The sequence below is a fragment of the Sapajus apella genome, unplaced genomic scaffold, assembly GCF_009761245.1.
Source record: "Sapajus apella isolate SASKATOON/1434 unplaced genomic scaffold, GSC_monkey_1.0 scaffold43, whole genome shotgun sequence".
Classification (NCBI taxonomy): Eukaryota; Metazoa; Chordata; class Mammalia; order Primates; family Cebidae; genus Sapajus; species Sapajus apella.
In genome coordinates, this window is record NW_022436983.1 from 2,769,172 (window position 1) to 2,790,029 (window position 20,858).

General features: G+C 41.3%; 1 protein-coding gene and 1 non-coding gene across 7 annotated transcripts in view; one reads left to right on the plus strand and one right to left on the minus strand.

The window, feature by feature from the left end:
• Positions 1-20,858, minus strand: part of RERE (arginine-glutamic acid dipeptide repeats) — a 474,067-nt gene that overhangs the window by 230,258 nt on the left and 222,951 nt on the right. The gene's annotated exons all lie outside the window — the stretch shown is intronic.
• On the plus strand, positions 15,442-15,548 carry LOC116566688. Its single transcript, XR_004275970.1, has one exon. It is a non-coding gene; the product is annotated as a U6 spliceosomal RNA (small nuclear RNA).

Here is a 20,858-nt window from a genome sequence, read left to right on the forward strand (position 1 = left end):
AGGAAGGAGAGGAAGGAGAGGAAGGAGAGGAAGGAGAGGAAGGAGAGGAAGGAGAGGAAGGAGAGGAAGGAGAGGAAGGAGAGGAAGGAGAGGAAGGAGAGGAAGGAGAGGAAGGAGAGGAAGGAGAGGAAGGAGAGGAAGGAGAGGAAGGAGAGGAAGGAGAGGAAGGAGAGGAAGGAGAGGAAGGAGAGGAAGGAGAGGAAGGAGAGGAAGGAGAGGAAGGAGAGGAAGGAGAGGAAGGAGAGGAAGGAGAGGAAGGAAGGAAGGAAAGAAAAAGAGAAGTCAGAAGAAAACATTTAAAAGTCAAAAGAAAATATGAAAAGGATTAAGGAGAAAGTGACAAATATTACAAACAGGCACTGGGCATGGTGACTCACACCTGTAATCCCAGTGATTTGGGAGGCCCAAGTAGGAGGACAGGAGTTTGAGACCAGCCTTGGCAATATAGCAAGACCCTGTCTCAACAAAAAATTAAAAATTAGCTGGGCAGGCCGGGCACGGTAGCTCATGCCCATAATCCCAGCACTTTGGGAGGCCGAGGCGGGTGGATTGCCTGAGGTCAGGAGTTCGAGACTAGCCTGACCAACATAGTAAAACCCAGCCTCTACTAAAAATACAAAGAATTAGCTGGACGTCGTGGCGGGCGCCTGTAATCCCAGCTACTCAGGAAGCTGAGGCAGGAGAATCACTTGAACCTAGGAGGTGGAGGTTGTGGTGAGCCAAGATCTCGCCACTGCACTCCAGCCTGGGCAACAAGAGCAAGACTCCGTCTCAAAAAAAAATAAAAATAAAAATTGGTTGGGCATGATGGTATATGCCTATAGTCCCAGCTACTCGGGAGGCTGAGGCAGGAGAATTGCTTGAACGCGGGAGACGCAGGCTGCAGTGAGCCGAGGTCGTGCCACTGCACTCCAGCCTGGCACCTCGTGACGGAGTGAGACTCTGTCTCAAAAAAAAAAAAAAAAAAAAAAAAGATAAAGAAGTAATTATAAATCTGGACCCAGTGGCTTACGCCTGCAATCCCAGCACTTAGGTAGGCCAAGGCAGGTGGATCACTTGAAGTCAGGAGTCCGAGACCAGCCTGGCCAACATGGTGAAACCCCGTCTCTACTAAAAATACAAAAAAATTAGCCGGGTATGGTGGTGGGAGTCTGTGGTCCCAGCTACTTGGGAGGATGGGGCAGGAGGATCAGTTGAACCAGGGAGGCGAGGTTGCAGTGAGCCAAGATCATGCCACTGCACTCCAGCCTGGGCAAAGCGCAAGGCTCCATCTCAAAAAAAGAAAAAGAAGTAGTAATTATAGGATATTCTAATTTTATCACCCTTGTGTCCTTGAGAACCAGAAATCAGTCTGAAAGGAAAGAGACAGAGATGGAAGAGTTGACATTAAATAAAAACTCTGTAATCCTGGGTTTAAATGAAAAATATCAGCATGTTGTATCATTATAACTTGTAAAGCATCATATATAATATTTCCCAGCTCTGTCCACTCCAGCTATAGATATTTTCACATCATTAGTATATAAATCAAGAGGCCCAGACATAATAAACCGTCCAGCAGCAATGAGACTCAAATGTTCTAGATTATGCTCTTGAAATAACATTTCTCACTAGAAGAAACCAGGGATTTCAGAAGAAATGCTGATTATGCGTCTTTTCCAAGAAATGTACAAGATAAGGATGGAACACGTTGGCACAGAGATAGTAAGGAGACTATCAAAGATTCCCAAGATCATGTCAGAAGGACTCAGGAGCCAATAAGAGGCTCCTACTAACCAACGATGGGATAATCTGGCTCCAATAAGGATTAGGAATTGCAATTAGCTGAAATCCATCAAATAGGTTTTAAAAATACTCCAATGTATTATTTGAAAACTGGGTAAATAAAGGGAGGCAACCAAGCCTTTATTCTGTCTTTCCTATATAAAATGTGCAACTGGGTAACAAAACAGTAGGTGACAGACAGCACTACCATACAAAATTATTCCAGCTAATAGGCCGGCTGTGGTGGCTCATGCCTGTAATCCCAGCACTTTGGGAGGCCAAGGCGGTCAGATCACGAGGTCAGGAGTTTGAGACCAGCATGGCCAACATGGTAAAACCCTGTCTTTAATAAAGATACAAAAAGTTAGCTGGGCAGAGTAGCGCACACCTGTAATACCAACTATTCATGAGGCAGAGGTTGCAGTGAGCCGAGCTCATGCCACTGCACTCCAGCCTAGTGACAAAGTGAGACTCTATCTCAAAAAAAAAAAAAAAAAGAAAAAAAAAAAGAAAAAAGAAAAGAAAACGGGTCATTGGTTTAAGTGCAGTGAGCCAAGATCGCACCATTTCCAACTGGGTGAAACAATGAGACTCCATCTCAAAAAAAAAAAAAAAAAAAAAAAAATTATCCCAGCTAATAAATGAAAATGGAATCCAATAATTAAAATCTTACAATTTTGAAAGTCTCAAGGAATTAACAGATATATGCTAAAAAAAATTTTTAAAAGAACAAAAATCAGGTATTATATACTTCCTGATAAAACTATCCTATACCACCTGTAATCACGCCCAAATGGAACAGACCTGATCCTCATCAAACCTCTGGATCCAGCTGCTAATGCACAAGAAACACAGGAGTCAGAGGCACATCTTTAAATATACTACACAATCAATAAAATCCAGATTGCAGTACACTATCTAGGTCAATTCTATGGCTCAGAATCAACAACAAAGAAAATCTAGGAAAATAAAGCAATGCAGGGAGAGATCTACATATTATTTTCTAATACATTCGGAAGACATATCATATGCATAATTAAACTATAGTGTACAGATATTCACACCTGGGTGACAAAATTATAATGGAATACAATTACTGTATATCGAAATAGTGATTGACAACTTAGGGAAAGAAGAAACTGTCATTGCAGGGGACCTCGAAGACAGCTGGCCATGTCCTATTTCTTGACCTGAGAGGTAGTTACACATTATAATTCATTAAGCTATACATATGTTTTGAGCAGTTGTATGTGTGTTATATTCTACAATCAAAAGGTTTTTAAAAAGAAAACACTAATCACATATATATCACCTGTATTCTGCTTAGAAAAAGGCAACAACTCCTATAATCCCAGCACTTTGGGAGGCCGAGGCAGGTGGATCATGAGGTCAAGAGATTGAGACCATCCTGGCCAACATGGTAAAACCCTGTCTCTACTAAAAAAATACAAAAATTAGCCAGGAGTGGTGGCGCGCGCATGTAGTCCCAGCTACTCGGGAGGCTGAGGCAGAATTGCTTGAACCCAGGAGGCAGAGGTTGCAGTGAGCCAAGATCGTGCCATTGCATTCCAGCCTGGTGCCTGGTGACAGAGCGAGACTCTGTCTCCAAAAAAAAGAAAAAGAAAAAGGTATCAGCTAAAGCTGTGGCAGCCACAGGAAGAAACTCAGGAGAAGGGACACGCATCTAAAGGACAAGTCCAGTCAGGATAAAGGTGAACTTTCTGACTCAGACTTCAGCTGGAGACCAGATGCCACAGATGCATACATGAGCAGATAAAAGATGGATTTTTACCAAAGCTCACAAATTTACACATTCCATAATTATGGAGCTTCTAGCTAAAAGACAAAATAGCATCCAAACAGAAAGAACTAAATTAGAAAATGTATGTAAGAAAACAGAAACATAATATAAGAAAGCAGCTGGAACTGTCACAGCATTCTACAAAAGGAAGAATATCTGCTTAGCACGTAACAGGTCATCCCTTCCCAGTCTGGGTTGATCAGAATGATGACATCCTTGGATTAAGAATGTAGCCCAGCAAACTAAAATTTAAGAACAATTCAGAAATATAAGAAGCAAAAAACATTGATGAGGGAACTTGCATTAACTCATATTCATAATAAATGCCACAGACATAAAGTTTCTGAGGTCTGAAAAGTCTTAAAGGAGTCTTCATTCCCCTCTTCTCTCACACATCAAACCCCAAGCTGAAAACCAGGAAATCCCAGACCTCCTGTCTTCAACTGTCCTCTATAGAAAATTACACAGGAAAAGTTTAAGCACAGGTTTTAAAATTATGAAGGCTTGGGTTCAAAATCTGGCTCTTGTATGTGACCTTAGGAAAATTACTGAACATCTCTGAGCCTCTATTCCCAATCTGCAGAACTAGAATCATTTCTGTCTTCCCTTACAAGGTAACATTACAAGGAGTTCTTCCATCCCCAGTACATCTAATAATTACCTGAAATTATTCCACTCACTTCTAACTGTTCTCTATCTACACATGGCTGACAGCAAAAACACATTTTTGTTGCGAAGCAGATAAATGCTGCTTTTTAACTTCACATCCCTCCCCTCTACCACTACTCTGATAGCATTCTGGGTCAGACCTCTCATACAGTTCATGTAACCTGTCTCAGTAGCTTCCCAATTTGTACTATCTCTAATCTTTCTTAAAGAGTAATTCTGGTCATGTACTCATCTGCTAAAAAGCCATCATGGTTCCCCAATGACGAAGACATAAAATCTAGCTTCTCAGCTTTTAGAGCTCAGCACACCTTTCCAGTTCTATTTCTAACCACTCTCTTTACCAAACCAAGCTAGACTCCAATATTCAACAAAAATATTCTGCCTCTATTCTTTGTCTAAAAAGTTTTTCTATTCTCCAAATTATTTTCAACCTTGTGAGTCCCACCCTAAAAAGCTCCTACTTTGACTAAGTCCTTCCCTCAGAAACCATTCTCACACTTCCCCAAGCCCTATTCTCTGCAGGGTATGTTGGGACCCGAAAGGCATTGCTCACTTTGAACCACTCTGTGTGCAGATGCCATATCTTATTCATATTCTTACATTCAACAAACACATATTAAGCTCCCACTGTGTGATGCACTGTAAAGCCCTGAAGCTATAGCACTAAACAAAACAGGCAGATGTCTCTCCCATCATGGAACTGGCCATTCTTGATGAGGAGACTGATTTATTTCCTTTTCCTCCTGCACAATGGATTGTTCTTCATACAGTATTTATTTAATAAATGCTGGCTGAATTTAATAAAAACATTTCAAAAGACCAATTAACACATGGGGAAATTTAAAGTAAATCACTGGAAACTCTCATTTATACTCTAACCTGGAAATCAGATATATTCTAGCAGGGCTTCTCTTTTTCAGAAACACGTCTAAATGTTCGAATTCATCAAAAGTCCCTCAAAGTGCCTGGGCTGGAGAAGTCCCCAGGCCTACTCTTCCCAAACCCCCCATCGAAGGAAAGTCGCCTCATCCAGTCTCTTTGGGTGGCCATGCTTGGTTTTATGTGACTCTGGCCTAGGGCTTCCCACTTACTGTATGAGGAGTGACCCACTGACCCAAAAGGCAGCCAAATCTTGAGCAGACAAAAACACATACGGTACAGGATAAAAATATAATCTCGCCCAAATTCTGTCGGTTTAAAATAATGGCAACTAAGTAATATTAGGAAAAGAAAGATGCAAGATGCCGAACAAAATCTTTATGAAATACTTTTGATCATGAACTCATCTGCTAAATCATCTCTCAAGTAGAAACAGGAGCCCAGAGCTTCTCTCACAGAACCTCCCTTTGGACATCTTCCATAGTGATCCCCCAAAATGTTCTACCTTAAAACATGACTTAAGTAACTATTGACCAAGGCCGGCACAGTGGCCCACACCTATAATCCCAGCACTTTGGGAGGCCAAGGCAGGCGGATCACTTGAGGTCAGGAGTTTAAGATCAGCCTGGCCAACATGGTGAAACCTTGTCTCTACTAAAAATACAAAAATTAGCTGGATGTGGTGGCAGGCAGCTGTAATCCCAGCTACTTGGGAAGATGAGGCAGAAGAATCACTTGAACTGGGAGGGTGGAGGTTGCAGTGAGCTGGGTTGGTGCCACTGCACTCCAGCCTGGGCAACAGACAAAACTCCGTCTCAAAAAACAAACAAAAATGACTGACAAGGCCAGGCATGGTGGCTCATGACTGTAATCCCAGCACTTTGGAAGGCTGAGGTGGGCAGGAGGTCAGGAGTTCTAGACCAGCCTGACCAACATGGTAAAACCCCGTCTCCACTGAAAATACAAAAGTTATCCGGGCATGATGGTACACACCAGTAATCCCACCTGCTTGTGAGGCTGAGGCAGGAGAATCAGTTGAACCCGGGAGGTGGAAGTTGCAGTGAGTCAAGATCATACCACTGCACTCCAGCATGGGCGACAGAGTAAGACCCTGTCTCAAAAAACAAAACAAAAAACTACTGACAAGATAAAAACTAAATAATCAGTTTGCTAAATTCCAAGTATTTACTCACATTTTTATTCATTCCTTTGGCGCCCTATTTACTGAATATCTAACTAAGTGCTAGGTCCTATGATAGTCACAGCATAAGACAAATTAGGTCTTGCTCTCAAATTTATTTTATTAGAGAAAGGCAAGCAAGAATGGAGCCCTCCAGTTCCTCCCACTTTCTTTCTTTGTGCTGACTGAGAAACACAGGATGCTTTTATAGTTCTGTGACTTGGACAGCTGCAAGTTTTGCCTTGAAGGCTTGAGCCCAAGCTGAGGGCTTAGACATTCCCAGGCACTGCTGAAACACTGCAAGATCAAATGTGGCAAAACTCACAGAAGTTGGCTCCGATCATGAATCCAATTCCTTAAACCCTCAAATAAACTCTATAACCTGACCTCTCCTCATGGACACACCTAAGTAGAATGTCTCTTGTCTCAATGTCTATCGCAAGTGTGGCACAGCCCTTTGTGTCTAAGTTCCCCTAATAAATGCTTTCTTATTTAGTGCTTCTGTTTAGTGCTTCTTTCTTTGGAATCCTAATCAGCACTATCTCAGGATTAAGTCAGTCCCCTTGCAGGAACACTCCTACCACCATGGCTTTTTGGGTAAATCCAACTGAGGGCTAGCCAGACAGAACAAGTAAACAAATAAACTAACAAGGTAATTTTGGATGATAATCAGTGCCATAAAAACAGTAAAGACATTAAAACTGGGCAGTATCTTAGAAAATGACTAAGAAGGAAAAGGGGTGGGGCCTGAATAAAATGGTAAGAAAAACCTCCCAGAATAGGTGCCATTCAAGCTGAGACCTGATGGAAAACTAGCCAATCACTCAGAGATACAGAACAAAGCCATCAAATAAAAAAAAAAAAAAATAGAGTCCACAATCCACACTGAACAGTACTATGGACCGCAAAGAATGTCAGAAATGTTTAAACTATTTTCTCCCTCAAGAGGTTTAAATTGCATTTCGGGAGGTAAATTAACTCAGAAACAAATTTTATGAAACTGTAGACACTAAGCTGAAGGCCAGAGATGCCCTGAGGACAAAGGGAAAAATGTGAACTGTCCTGCAGCCCACCAGTCACGTTCCCTCAAAGGCCAAGCCAGTGCCTCATTCTGGTACGTATGCTGCTGGAAACAGTACACAAACTATGCCTTTAAGCTTTCCAAACTGGAACCTGAAATTTTAAAAATTTTCATTAGTCCACACTTAGGAAATATGAATGCTTCCAGGCACACTGCCAATTTGCTGTTCTGGAAAATCTAGTCCTTGAATTACATTTCTTTTACTTATCTGTGAGGTTCCTTGACTTCTTCCCATTCTTAAAGCCTTCTCAGCCACGCTGATTCACAGCTGCTGCTTCCCTCCCAGAAACCACATGCTTGTTCTCACCCAGAATACTCTAGCAGTTTCTTTTTCCAGAAACAGCTGAAGAACTGCTGAGTAGAAAGAGTCTGCAAACTATCCTGACTGCACTGCATCATTCCATCAGTGTGTGGAGCAACTGAAAAGTGACTTGGTTAAGAACTGAGCACGCGCTTCCCAAATGTTTGTTCACTAGAAAGAGGAAAGCCAGCAGACTGCTTCCAACTGAGACTCTCAAGAGAAGGCTGCAAGAGATTTCTGTGGCACTGCCATCAGATCCACTACACCATGTCCCAGCCTCCATGGGGCAACAAGAAAGTAAAGATCAAACCAATTGAGCTGCCACATCTTTCTCTATAAATAATTTAATGGTTTGAAGAGGGTTTTCTGGGATAAAACAAGTGGAAAAGTTACATATTGTACAAAGAGAATGGTCGAGAGAAAGATGGTCTAAAAGCAAGAAAAATCTCGACCCTCCCAGAAGCCACTGGCTGTTTTTGACCATCCACTGACAATATGGCAAATGGCCATCAGCACTCCTTTTGCTTTTTTTTTTTTAAAAGTCAGTTTTTATACACTTAGATGGAAATCTAAGTACCATAACCTATTTTCAATGCAAAATGCAAAACTGTCGTTACAGCCAATTAATGAACCCTGCCCCCAACATGTACGCACAATCCAAATCCAGTTAGTGACTAAAAATTATCCATAGAATGACAACTCCAGGACAAACGCCATGACTAAACCAAAAAGACTTAGGAATACCAGTTTCTACACCTAGAATCCACCCCTTTCATACCTAAACCAACTCCAAATTCTCCTCCTTAACATTACCAACTGACAGTTTCCGCCACGGCATGCTTCCTTTGCATTGCACACTTCCTATGCCAAATGCACTGCTTTCTTGTGAAAGACATCTGTCTTATGCCCTCCCCCCACCCCAAAGAAATCTGCAGATGCTGAGGGTAAGAACTCAGATCCTGTCTTAAAGATGCTGCTACCATTCATTCTTTATTTAATCCCTTCCTCTAAAGGTGCCTGGTACAAAACAATACGTAAGGTTTGACTTAACACACTGAAAGGAAACACAGATTTTTATAGCAGGAAAAAACGCTGCAATGTGAAGTAGTACATTTATAGTAAAGACATTTTGTAGTACTTCCCTCCTCAATGAAAAGGGACAGAGAAATAAAACTGAAAACATAAACAGTTCAACTAAATCACAGGCCATTTCTTTCTTACCAACTTGTCTTTAAAACCCTCCCTACTATTTCCACCCTAAATGCATTTATGTGATGCAAGATATAATAGGCTCCTGCCATTCCAAACCAGTAAAAGGTACTCCCCAACCCCTTAAAGACAGGGTCTCTCTCTGTCACCCAGGCTGGGGTACACTGGTGTGATCTTGGTTCATGGCAGTCTTGATCTCCCCAGGCTCATGCAACCCCCCAACCATGTCTGGCTAATTTTTGTGCTTTTTGCAGAGATTGGGTTTTACCATGTTGCCCAGGCTTACCTCAAACTCCTGGGCTCTAGTGATCCACTCACTTCGGCCTCCCAAAGTGCTGGGATTTACAGGCATAAGCCACTGCACCCAGCCTAAAAATATACCTTTTAAAAGCCATCTTTGGCTGGTGTGGTGGTTTATGCCTATAATCTTAGCACTTTGGGAGGCCTGACTGGGAGGAACGCTTGAGGCCAGGAATTCAAAACCAGCCTGGTAAACATAGTGAGACCCCATCTCAAAACAAAAAAGTCATCTTTGCACAGAGTTCTACTTCTACATCCTATCCCAGGAAAATTAAACTTAATAATATTTGCATGGAGATAATCTATGTTTGTTTAAGAAAATGAAGTGTAATTCAATTCATAGATTTAGTTCTAACTCATTAAAATCCTCAAAACTACATTGAGATACCATCTCACGCCAGTTAGAATGGCGATCATTAAAAAATCTGGAGACAACACATGCTGGAGAGGATGTGGAGAAATAGGAACACTTTTACACTGTTGGTGGTAGAGTAAATTAGTTCAACCATCGTGGAAGACAGTGTGGCGATTCCTCAAGGAACTATACATAGAAATTCCATTTGACCCAGCAATCCCATGACTGGGTATATATCCAAAGGATTATAAATCATTCTACTATAAGGACACGTGCACACGAATGTTCACTGCAGCACTGTTTACAATAGCAAAGACCTGGAACCAACCCAAATGCCCATCAATGATAGACAGGACAGGGAAAATGTGGCACATATACACCATGGAATACTATGCAGCCATCAAAAATGATGAGTTCGTGTCCTTTGTAGGGACATGGATGAACCTGGAAACCATCATTCTCAGCAAACTGACACAAGAACAGAAAATCAAACACCGCATGTTCTCACTCATAGGTGGGTGTCGAACAATGAGAACACATGGACACAGGGAGGGGAGCATCATACACTGGGGTCTATAGGGGGGAAATAGGGGAGGAGCTGCAGCGGGTGGGGAGTTGGGGAGAGATAGCATGGGAAGAAATGCCAGATATAGGTGATGGGGAGGAACGCAGCACATCACACTGCCATGTGTGTACCTATGTAACAATCTTGCATATTCTTCACATGTACCCCAAAACCTAAAATGCAATAAAAAAAAATACAAATACACATAGAACATGTTGAAACTGTTCTTTCCTACAATCACCATATAATCTCATCTGCTTTGGTATTCTTAGCATGTTTTTCCACCTGAAATATCCAATAGTTCTCCTAATCCCAAGACATGGCTACAACCCTGGGGTCATTACTACTTAGGAACTGGGCTGCTTGTGGATCTCATTCTGTGCTGAATGGTGCTGACTGGTTTTAGACATGTCCAACTGTGGATGGGAGTGCTTCTTCCCCACTCAACTTCCATTCTCCCCATTTTCTGTAATAACAGAGCACCTATCTTACTGGAGCACAGTAAACCAAGGTTGTTAGGCAGGGCTACTGGAAAAGCTCTGGAATGGGTCTATAATAGCTTTTGCTATGTGCCCCTCTGATAAGGTTCAGCTGTGTCCCCACCCAAATCTCATATTGAATTGTAGCTACCATAATTCCCACGAGTCATGGGCGAGACCCAGTGGGAGCTGATTCAACCATGTGAGTGTGTCTTTCCTGTGCTGTTCTTGTGATAGTAAGTCTCACCAGACCTGACAGTTTTATAAAGGGTAATTCCCCTGCACATATTCTCTTGCCTGCTGCTATGTAAGACGTAACTTTGCTCCTTATTTGCCTTCTGCCATGATTTTGAGGCCTCCCGAGACATGTGGAACTGAGTCAATTAAACCTCTTTCCTTTTTAAATTACCCAGTTTCAGGTATGGCTTTATTAGCACATGAGAACAGAGTAATACACCCTCCTTCAGCTGCCTGGCTGGGGTGGATGGCCAGTGTCCCCAAGAGTTACTTTCAGCTTTTGTATTCATCTCCTGGTGGACTGGTAGCAGCAAATATTCGTGTTTGTGAGCCACCATTTGAATAGCACTAGTCTACAGCATGGACTTGAGGGGCTGCAGCTCCAGCCACTATCTGGGACCATGGAGAGACCTTGAGAAGAAAACCATGCACTGGGGGAGATAGGAGGAGACTAGACACCTGAGGTCTAGGTCACTCTACCAACCCTGGGTGGCACACCCTGAAAACACTTTGTTTTATCTGAGAACATAGATGTTTATCTTAAACAATTATGATTTGGGGTTATATAATAAACAGCCAATCCTAACAACAACTGATGTTCCTACATGTGTAGACCACTGCAAAAATGTCATAGCACTACATTACTGCTTTTTATTCTCACATGAGAATAACCCTAGGAAGCATGCAGCATGGGTATTATCTTCATTTGACAGCTATGGAAACTAAAAGATTAAAGAGCTTATCTAAAGAAACAAAGCCAGCAAGTATAGAACTGAAAACAAAAGCCAGCTAGGTACTCTTTCCATAAGAACAACTCACCTTTCCATGAAGTGAAACCACCTCATCACGATTGTACATAAACTACACTGTAAATGATCAGAGGTGGGTACTTTCAACAAACTACATAAAATGTGTATGCCACTGGGTAGAAAGATACAACAAAAATGTCACAGTCAACTAGTTAATATAAAATCAGATTTAATGGCTACAGTGAGAATGTACTGCATTTTACAGTGGTAACGAAGCATTTGTGAAAAGTAGACAGAGGGGCAGAAAACACAGGCAATTTTTATAATAATTTAGCTAGCAATAGAGCAACTGAACTGTAAGCAAATACTATATATAACATATAGTCTCAACATTTGAGCCTCTACATATAACATATAGTCTCAACTAATATTGGATATAAATACAAACAATCTGTCAATAAATAATAATGTTTAAATTAGTTTGAATAATAATGTCATGGTGAATAGCAACATACTGTCACTTGGCATAAATAAGACTTCTGAGAACTACCGGCAATCAGATGTGTTTTGAACCATTCTTTTGGTGGTAAAGAAGGTTGGCAGATAGCCATCCCCACTCACTTCCAGGAGGCCCTGGTGAGCAAAAACATATTATTAAAAAGCTGCAGAGGCCAGACGCAGTGGCTCACAACTATAATCCCAATGCTTTGTGAGGCCCAGGTAGGAGGATCATTTGAGGCCAGGAATCTGATACAAGCCTGGGCAATGCAGTGAGACTTCACCTCTACAAAACCTTACAAAACTAGTCAGGTGTGGCAGGATATGCCTGTGGTCTCAGTTACTCAAAATGCTGAGGCGGGAGGATTGCTTGAGCCCAGGAGGTCGAGGCTGCAGTGCACTATGATCACACCATTCATTCCAGCCTCGGTGACAGAGCAATATTGTGTCTTTAAAAAAAAAAAAAACCATTGGTTTGGATCGGCCATGTCATTGTCACCTGTGATTGAACTAATTTTTCTCTAGGCAAACTTTATTTGCCTATGTGGATATCAACCATTTTATTTCATCTGAAAAAAATGCTGAAGTATTTCCCATATCCATACTTAACTGTTAACTACTAAACAGAAAAGTCATACTTTCCATTAAATGCCAATTAAAAGGCTCTTCTGTTGTCCTGAATATTTTGTTACATTTTTAAAAGTACACATACACACAAGAAAAATTTGGACAAACTTCAATGTATTTTATTATGTGTATTTAACCTGTCATATTTTCCCTTCAGATACAACCTAATTGCCAAAGAAAAAAGCTGAAAAGACATGTTTAAGCAATATTTAATTGCTCCTAGCATTTAAACAAGCTGTAAAAATCATTAAAGATCATTAGTGAATGTGAGTTCTTAAAATGCCTATCCACTAGTACACTATACAAAAACAATTAACGGAAGCAGGAGTAGTTAGAGAGATTTGGTAAAGACATAGATACTAAAAAAAGGATGCATCAACTCAAATAATATAGGAAAGAAAAAGAGCAATTCCCACTAACTCTGCAAATGACCCTCAACCCTTACCCAGGCACAAGGCTACAATGAAGAAAGCAAGCTTTAGGGTGACTCCTTCAGGGCACTAATCCCCAAAAGTTTATACCAGCTCAGGCCTCAGCCAACTACAGGCCCACAGGCCATGTCCAGACACCACCTGGACTATAGTGACCCACTAGAAATAAAGTGATCCAGTAAAATAATGTTTTATTGAAACACAGCCAAGCAGTCATGCTCATTTGTTTACAAACCGTCTATGGCTAAGCTGAGTAGCTGGCATAGAGAAAATGCAACTGAAAACACTTACTATCTGGCCTCTAATAGGAAAAGCTTCCTGTTCCTGAGGACAAAAAGCATCTGTCAATAGTAAGAATGTTAGGAATCAGCTGGCTGAACAGCAGCAAAAAACAGGATGGCTCTCCTCTAGAAACTGGTAGGAGTGAGCTTTCTTCATCATAAACACTTTGGTGTGTATACACATGTAGTCTTAATTCATGAGACATAAGATTTGTCTTTTAAAAAGCTGACACAAATACAAAACAACTCCAATCAGTTTGTCAGACACAAGTCAGAATATGACATTAAAATCTAGCGAATTGCACTGATATTTTCCGTTTCTTACAGACAAACCTAGTCTGTAGGAAAACAAATTTCTCTTTCTCTCTCTCTTTTTATTTTCCTTTCAACTTAACTGAGACAGGGTCTTTGCTCTGTTACCCAGGATGGAGTGCAGTAGTACAATCATAGCTCACTATAACCTGGACCTCCTATGCTCAAGCAATTCTCTTGTGTGTACCTCCCAAGTAGTTGGGACTATAGCCACAAGCTACCACGCCTGGCTCTTTTTCTTTTTTTGGGGGGGGGGGGGGGGCGCAGGGAGAGGAGTGTAGAGACAAGGTCTAACTATGTTGGCAGGAGTGGTCTCAAACTCCTGGCCTCAAGTGATCCTCCCATCTCCAACTCCCCAAAGTGCTGGGATTACAGGTGTGAGCTACCACGCTTGGCCAGAAAACAATTTTCTCTAATGAATTAACTGAAAAGATTTACCACACAGTGTGACTATCTTTAGAAACAGCACTGATAAAGGATACCTGGTGGTGTTCAAGTACAACCCTTGCCAAGACCTGTGAGAAATTTCATCTTTAATAATCCTTAAGGAAGGTCAAAAGCATTAACATGACAGATGGCCATGGCATGAGCCAATAAAAGGAAAAGTTAACTGGGTTTTCTCTCTTATATGTAGTTAAAATAGCAAATGCTTAATAATTTAATTTGTACTGATGCTATTATTATTATTATTATTATTATTATTATTATTATTTGAGACAGGGACTTGCTCTGTCACCTAGGCCAGAGTGGAGTGGCATAATCATGGCTCACTGCAGCCTCAATCTCCCAGGTTCAACTGATCCTCTGGCCTCAGCCTTCTAAGCAGCTGAGACTACAGGTGTGCACCACCATGCCCAGCTAACTCTTATATATATTACTTATAGCAATGGGGTGGTGGGGGATTGCCATGTTGCCCAGGCAGGTCTCGAACTCCTGAACTCAAGCAATCCACCTGCTGCCTCAGCCTTTCAAAGTGCCAGGATTATAGGTGTTAGCCACTGTGTCCCACCCCTGATGATAATTTTTAAATGGACATTTGAATTCTCAAAGTAATTCATGCTGCCCCTTGTTAAACCAGGTCACTGAAATGAAACTGTACAATAAGCCAATGGGAAGGAAAAAATATGAGATTGGAAAACAGAATAAAAATCCACGCTAAAATTTCATAACTAAAACATGTAGATAGAAAAGAATTTTTAACTGACAATGTGCTAAGAACCCCCCAACCTATGTCTGCTGTCATGGGGAGGGAATAAGGTCCACAGTGCAGGCTTTCCCTGTCAGATTCGCAGCCCTGTTATATATGAATGTACACACACACGAGACAAGATCTGATCTGGACAACAGTCAAGTCTCTAAAGCAAGGGAGTTCAATTAATTTTTTAAATAAACATTTCACTGGATTTTTTTTTTTTTAAATGATCAATCCTGTTGACAGTTTTCCAGTCCATCTTCTAGAAGAACTCATTACTCAACTAACTGCCTGGTATTCAGCTGTGACTGTGAGGATGGATAACTATATTTCCTTAAGAAACAGCAGGAAGGTACCATTTCATCCAAGCAGAAAATAAGACCAACAGTTGTCCAGGTCTCAGTGGTTCTGCATTTCTTCCTAAAAGAGCAATATGTCTCTTGACATCTCTTCCCCGCCTCATGGGGTTGGGGGAAGCAATATGCTCAGAAAAATTCTAACTACTCCAGGCAGCTTAAAAAAACAAGCTGAGTGCTCACTTCGGCAGCACATATACTAAAATTGGAACGATATAGAGAAGATTAGCACAGCCCCTGCGCAAGGATGACACGCAAATTCGTGAAGCGTTCCATATTTTTGAACTGAAAAAAAAAAAAAAAAAAAAAAAAAAAGCGGAAAACCCTAGATGTGTTCTCCACATTACTGTGATTGAACACAAGGGTGTATTCAAAAGACTTCCTTGCTAGAATTATAAACTGTACAGCAAGCTAGCCTGCTGTACTGCCACCTAGCTCTTGCTCCCAGACTACCTCCCATGGACTAGGCAGGAACATACAAGCTGTGAATCTGGTAGGGGAAAAGGAAGACAACTCAGAACACACTAAACAGAAGAGAAAATAGTTAATCACCTATGAGAAGATAGAGCTGACTCCAGCAGGTGACAGGTGGGATATGAAGGGCATTCCCAGCTCTCTAGCATAAGCAACATCACGGAGCTGGGTGCTGGATGGGTGGCAACATTCTGAAACAGCACAGTTCTCTCCAGTGACTCTCACACAGGAACGGGACCTGATTCTGCTTCTCCCAGAACAGACTTCCCTCACCCCACAGCCTCTCGTGACAGCTGGACACCCACCAAGGCTAGATTCCACACCAGAAACCAAGCCCAATGCTCTGTTACTAGAAGTTGACCACCTGGATTTCAGACTTCTGTCTCTTTCTGCCCTTTGCTCATCAGTCTCCCTTCCCTCTCAACCCTCTCCCCTCCATGCCAGAGAAAAGGATTTTTAAATCTGATGAGTTTTTCAGGGAAGCAGAAATGTGAAATTACAATGTTCTTTAGCCTCACCTCATGGTTTTGCTACAGGGACCGTCTCCTAACACAGCTTTGTCTATACTCTTCCTGAGGCTGAACCAAAAAATGTTTCATCAACAGTACTGTCTTCACCAGCAGAATGTAGATATACACCAGTACTGACTTTGAAACACTGAAGTAAAGAGTCTTATCTCTCCTCAGACAGAAGGCAGAAGGCACCAAACTTCACCCAGCAGATTGCATTTGTGCTGTTCTAAGTGACAAGCCCAGTAAGCACTGCCCACAACAGGACCTCCTGCAGAACTTCTCCGGTCTGGTGAACAGCAGCAAGGGGTTACCCCTGGAGGCTTGTCCTTCCCTGTGCTCCCTGGCCATCACACTACACTGGGAGGAGACACGATGAGCACCCAAATGACACAGTGACCATTTCTGTTGGTCATGGAAGCTCACGAGATGGGCTCTTTTCCTTTTGCAATCAAGGAGCTGAAATCCTACCTGCCACCTACCCGCCACTGAACAAATTAACAACCCCAACCCCGTCCATGGTTAAAATCGACGAAAAAAAGCAAGCCCAACTTCTTGTATAACTTCCTTCATAAGGGAAAAACATAAAGTTCAATGTATGTTAATCAAGTGTCAGGTCAACGTACCATGCAAACATATCTGATGTTTGCTAAGGCCAATGCTAAAGTAAACTGTTAAACACAGAGAATATGAGGAAAAGCAAAGTTTAAAAAAAAAATGTATAGATGCCCAACCCTCTTTTAATAATTCCAAAAAACACAAGCTACTTAGGCAAAAATAAATCACAAATCTATTCAAGAGCACTGTAAAATGGAAGGGAATTATCCAAAGGGATTCATCAGTTACTGACTAATTTTAATACGAAATGCCTCACAAATCTCCCTGTGCCACCGACAAATCACCAGCTGAGGCAAATCCCAGATAATGAAACATTGTAAGACGGGCTCTTTTTAATAATTTAGCCCATCAAGGAGTGAGTATTGATTCTTATTTTCAGCAGAAGGAGAGAGTGTTATCTCCAGCCTTACAGCTCCGTGACAACATCAGAGAATTTAATCACAGAGCCTTTTCTGCCATGCAATCCTTAAACTGTCACCTAGGATTCTGTGCCATTTCTCTCCCATCTGTAGAGAAATTCCTGGTCCCATGGATGTGTCTTCCTACTTAAACAAGAGTAACCATACTAAATGGTTGGCTGTGTCCCAGCCCAATCTTACCTTGAACTGTAATAATCCCCATGTGTCAATGGTAGGGCTGGTAAAGATAACAATGACATGAGGGCAGTTTCCCTCATACTGTTCTCATGGTAGAGAATACGTCTCACAAGATCTGATGGTTTCATAAATGTGAGTTTCTCTGCACAAGCTCTCTTGCCTGCTGCCATTTAAGATGTACCTTTGCTTCTCCTTTGTCTTCCACCATGATGGTGAGGCCTCCCAGCCATGTGGAACTCTGAGTCTGTTAAGCTTCTTTCCTTTATAAATCACCCAGTCCCCGGTATGTCTTAATTAGCGGTGTGAGAACAGACTAATACACCACAGCAGCACTTCAAGTCCTATAGATTAAACATATCTATCTGTCAATTGCCATTTGCCAGCTGCTTTTCTTTAAAAATTTTTTTAACAATGCATCAGATATCTTTGTGCATCCCCAGCTTGTTTGTTAACAAATCTGCTCAGTATCTTAAGAGCAGATTGATAATCATAATAATAGCTGTGCCAATTCTCTGGACATCTGTGGATATTTGTAATATATCCAAGACAATGCTAGTAACAAAAGAAAAAACCAGGGGGAAGTGAGATAGCAATCAGTTGTTATTTCCTTATCCTGACATAGGAAGATCAGAAAGCCCCCACCTTCCAGGGAAAATTAACCAAATACTAAGTTTAGCAGTAATACTAATTCAAGAATATCTCTGCATCCTTAAATACTAGAAAAACACTCAAAACACAGAAAAAATTTTAAACTGAAAATCCAATAATTTTTAATTCAAGTACAAATCAAACTACATCCCTGAGAGAATGTTCCTCAATCCAGTTACACTACCCTATTGTTCATTTCCACTCTGTTGCTGTGAATAATTAGTACCCCCTTCCAGGCGGTGGGGGAGTACAGACTGCATGACAGTGGGTGTTACTGTGGTGAAAGACTGTTTGAGAGTGAGGGGTGGGAGCAGCCATTTATGCTGCTAATTTGCTTTAAGATGCTATTCCCAAACATCCTTCCATGATCCTTTAGATCAAGATACCTTAATCCCAACTGCCTTCATGTCCAAGGTCAAAACACACATACACTCTCTCTCTTTCTCTCTCTCTCTCTCTCTCTCACACACACACACACACACACACACACACACACACACACACACACACACACCCCTTCTATTAGAGAGGACCAAAGGCATCTGACAGCTGCCTTTTTAGGTCCTTCTGCCTTTCCATCCAAACTATCCATCGTTACAAGGCCCTGTGGTAGTACAGCAGTGCTCTCCATTCTAATCAGGCAACAAGGAGAAACTTCACTGTCTCTAGGCTTCAACCAAAGGCAGCAGCCTCACAACAAATGGTACCCCTCATGTGGCAATCACTTACCTGTTGTAAAAGCACAGTAAGCTTCCCTCTAATAAAAACTCAAGAGGCCAAAAATAGCATTACAGGCCAGACATAAAGAAATGAAAAGCAAAACATAATAAAACAGTCTCATGCTATGTTCACCACAAAATGTATATGCACGCATACGTAATGTATATGTTTTATGAGTTATAGAAGCCCATAAGTATTCCAACAGTTCAGGAAAAAAAAAAAAAAAAGAAAAATGAAACTTGAGCTCTATATTGATGTCTACTCGCTAAAATTACTAACACTATAGCCAGGAATACTCATTTGGTTCCGTGCCCCTCTACACGGGAGGTAGAAAATTACATGATAAGACCAGACCAGACACCTAACAGTCACTTCCTTAAAAAAGAAAAAAACAACAAACACACAGCAGATTTTCCTGGCTAGTATTGGCCAATCTTTCTCTTGACAGTATCAAGTGCTATCCTTTGTCTTTTTTTTTTTTTAAATAGACAGGGTTTCACCAGGTTGGTCAGGCTGGTCTTGAATTCCCGACCTCAGGTGATCCGCCCACCTTGGCCTCCAAAGTGCTTGGATTACAGGCGTGAGCCACCACGCCCAGCTATCCTTTGTCTTAATGTCCCATGCATTTAACATATTTGTTTAAAAGAAATCTTTCTTCATCTGATTTAAAAAAAATAATCAATGTGACTTTTTCTGTCTTGTAATTAAAGCAAACTATCAATACAATAGTTAGGGAGCAACTTCTCAGAGCTTGGAACTGTTCCAGACACTGGGGATAGAAAGGTAGATGAAACACAGCCCCTTCGCTTAATCTAGCCAAGAGGACAGACACATACATAGAGGCATGATGTGAGAACAATGCTGGCTGACAGAAGCAAGAGGCAACTGAAATGGGAGGTGGAGGGAGGGCTCATTTTTATTTCTTATTTCAATGTATACCTTAACATTTTTCACATTCATATTTTGAATTATGTTTTACAACTTCATTAGCAGAGTTCAGAGCCACAAGATTTTGACTCTTAAGTTTACATATAACTAAGTAGTACTATCACAATTATCACAAGCTGGTAAATAAGTAAGATGAACTCAATGTGCCAAGGGCATGTTTATGCCAACTAAAGGCAAAGTCACTTCATGGCAAGCTATATTTATACTGATAGTTTCTCAGTGGCAATAACTGAAATAAAGAAAAGCGACAGGAAAACTGGGTCATGAAAAGGAATCCAGCCATCTACACAAGCCATGCACCAGCCCCAGGTTCCAAGAACAGGGGCCATATGCAAGCAGTTACATCACAAGCAGCTACTTATTTCACAACATCATCACCCAGTCTATTAAATTAATGCTGGTAGTTACAATTTTATTGGTTTTGTAGTTTGGTTTGAAATTAACTTATAAACTGCCTTTTATAGCTATATTAGGATATAAACACACAGATTATACCTAATCTATATATTGGGGAAGGGAGGAAATTAAGTAATATAGAAGAACACAAAAACTATTTTTTAACTCCACAACATATTCAGGTTTCAAAAACATGTGAGATCCTGGAACTGCATCAGAAGTTCCATATCCTCAACTTAAGCAACATAAGGAGACCCTGTCTTTACAAAAAAAAAAAAAACGTTAAAATTAGCAGGCATGGTGGCACATGCCTGTAGTCCCAGCTACTGAGGAGGTTGAGGCAGAGAGGACAAGGCTGCAGTGAGCCCTGATCATGCCACTGCACTCTAGGTGGGTGACAATGTGAGACCGTCTCAAAAGAAAAAAGGAAGAATTTCTACATCCTGCAAAGGACAAGATCAGATACTGGGGACAAGCCTGCATTTGCTAACGCTGGCCACCCATCAGAATCTCCTGAGGAGTGCTTGGAAAGAGTATGGATTCCTGGGTTTGACTCGTAAATGAATGCATCAGTATTCTCATCTTACATGTGAAGACATTGGGACTCTGAAAGATTAAGTCACCTGATCATATAACTAGTCATGTTTAACCAACATGATTCAAACCGATACTATGATTTTAAC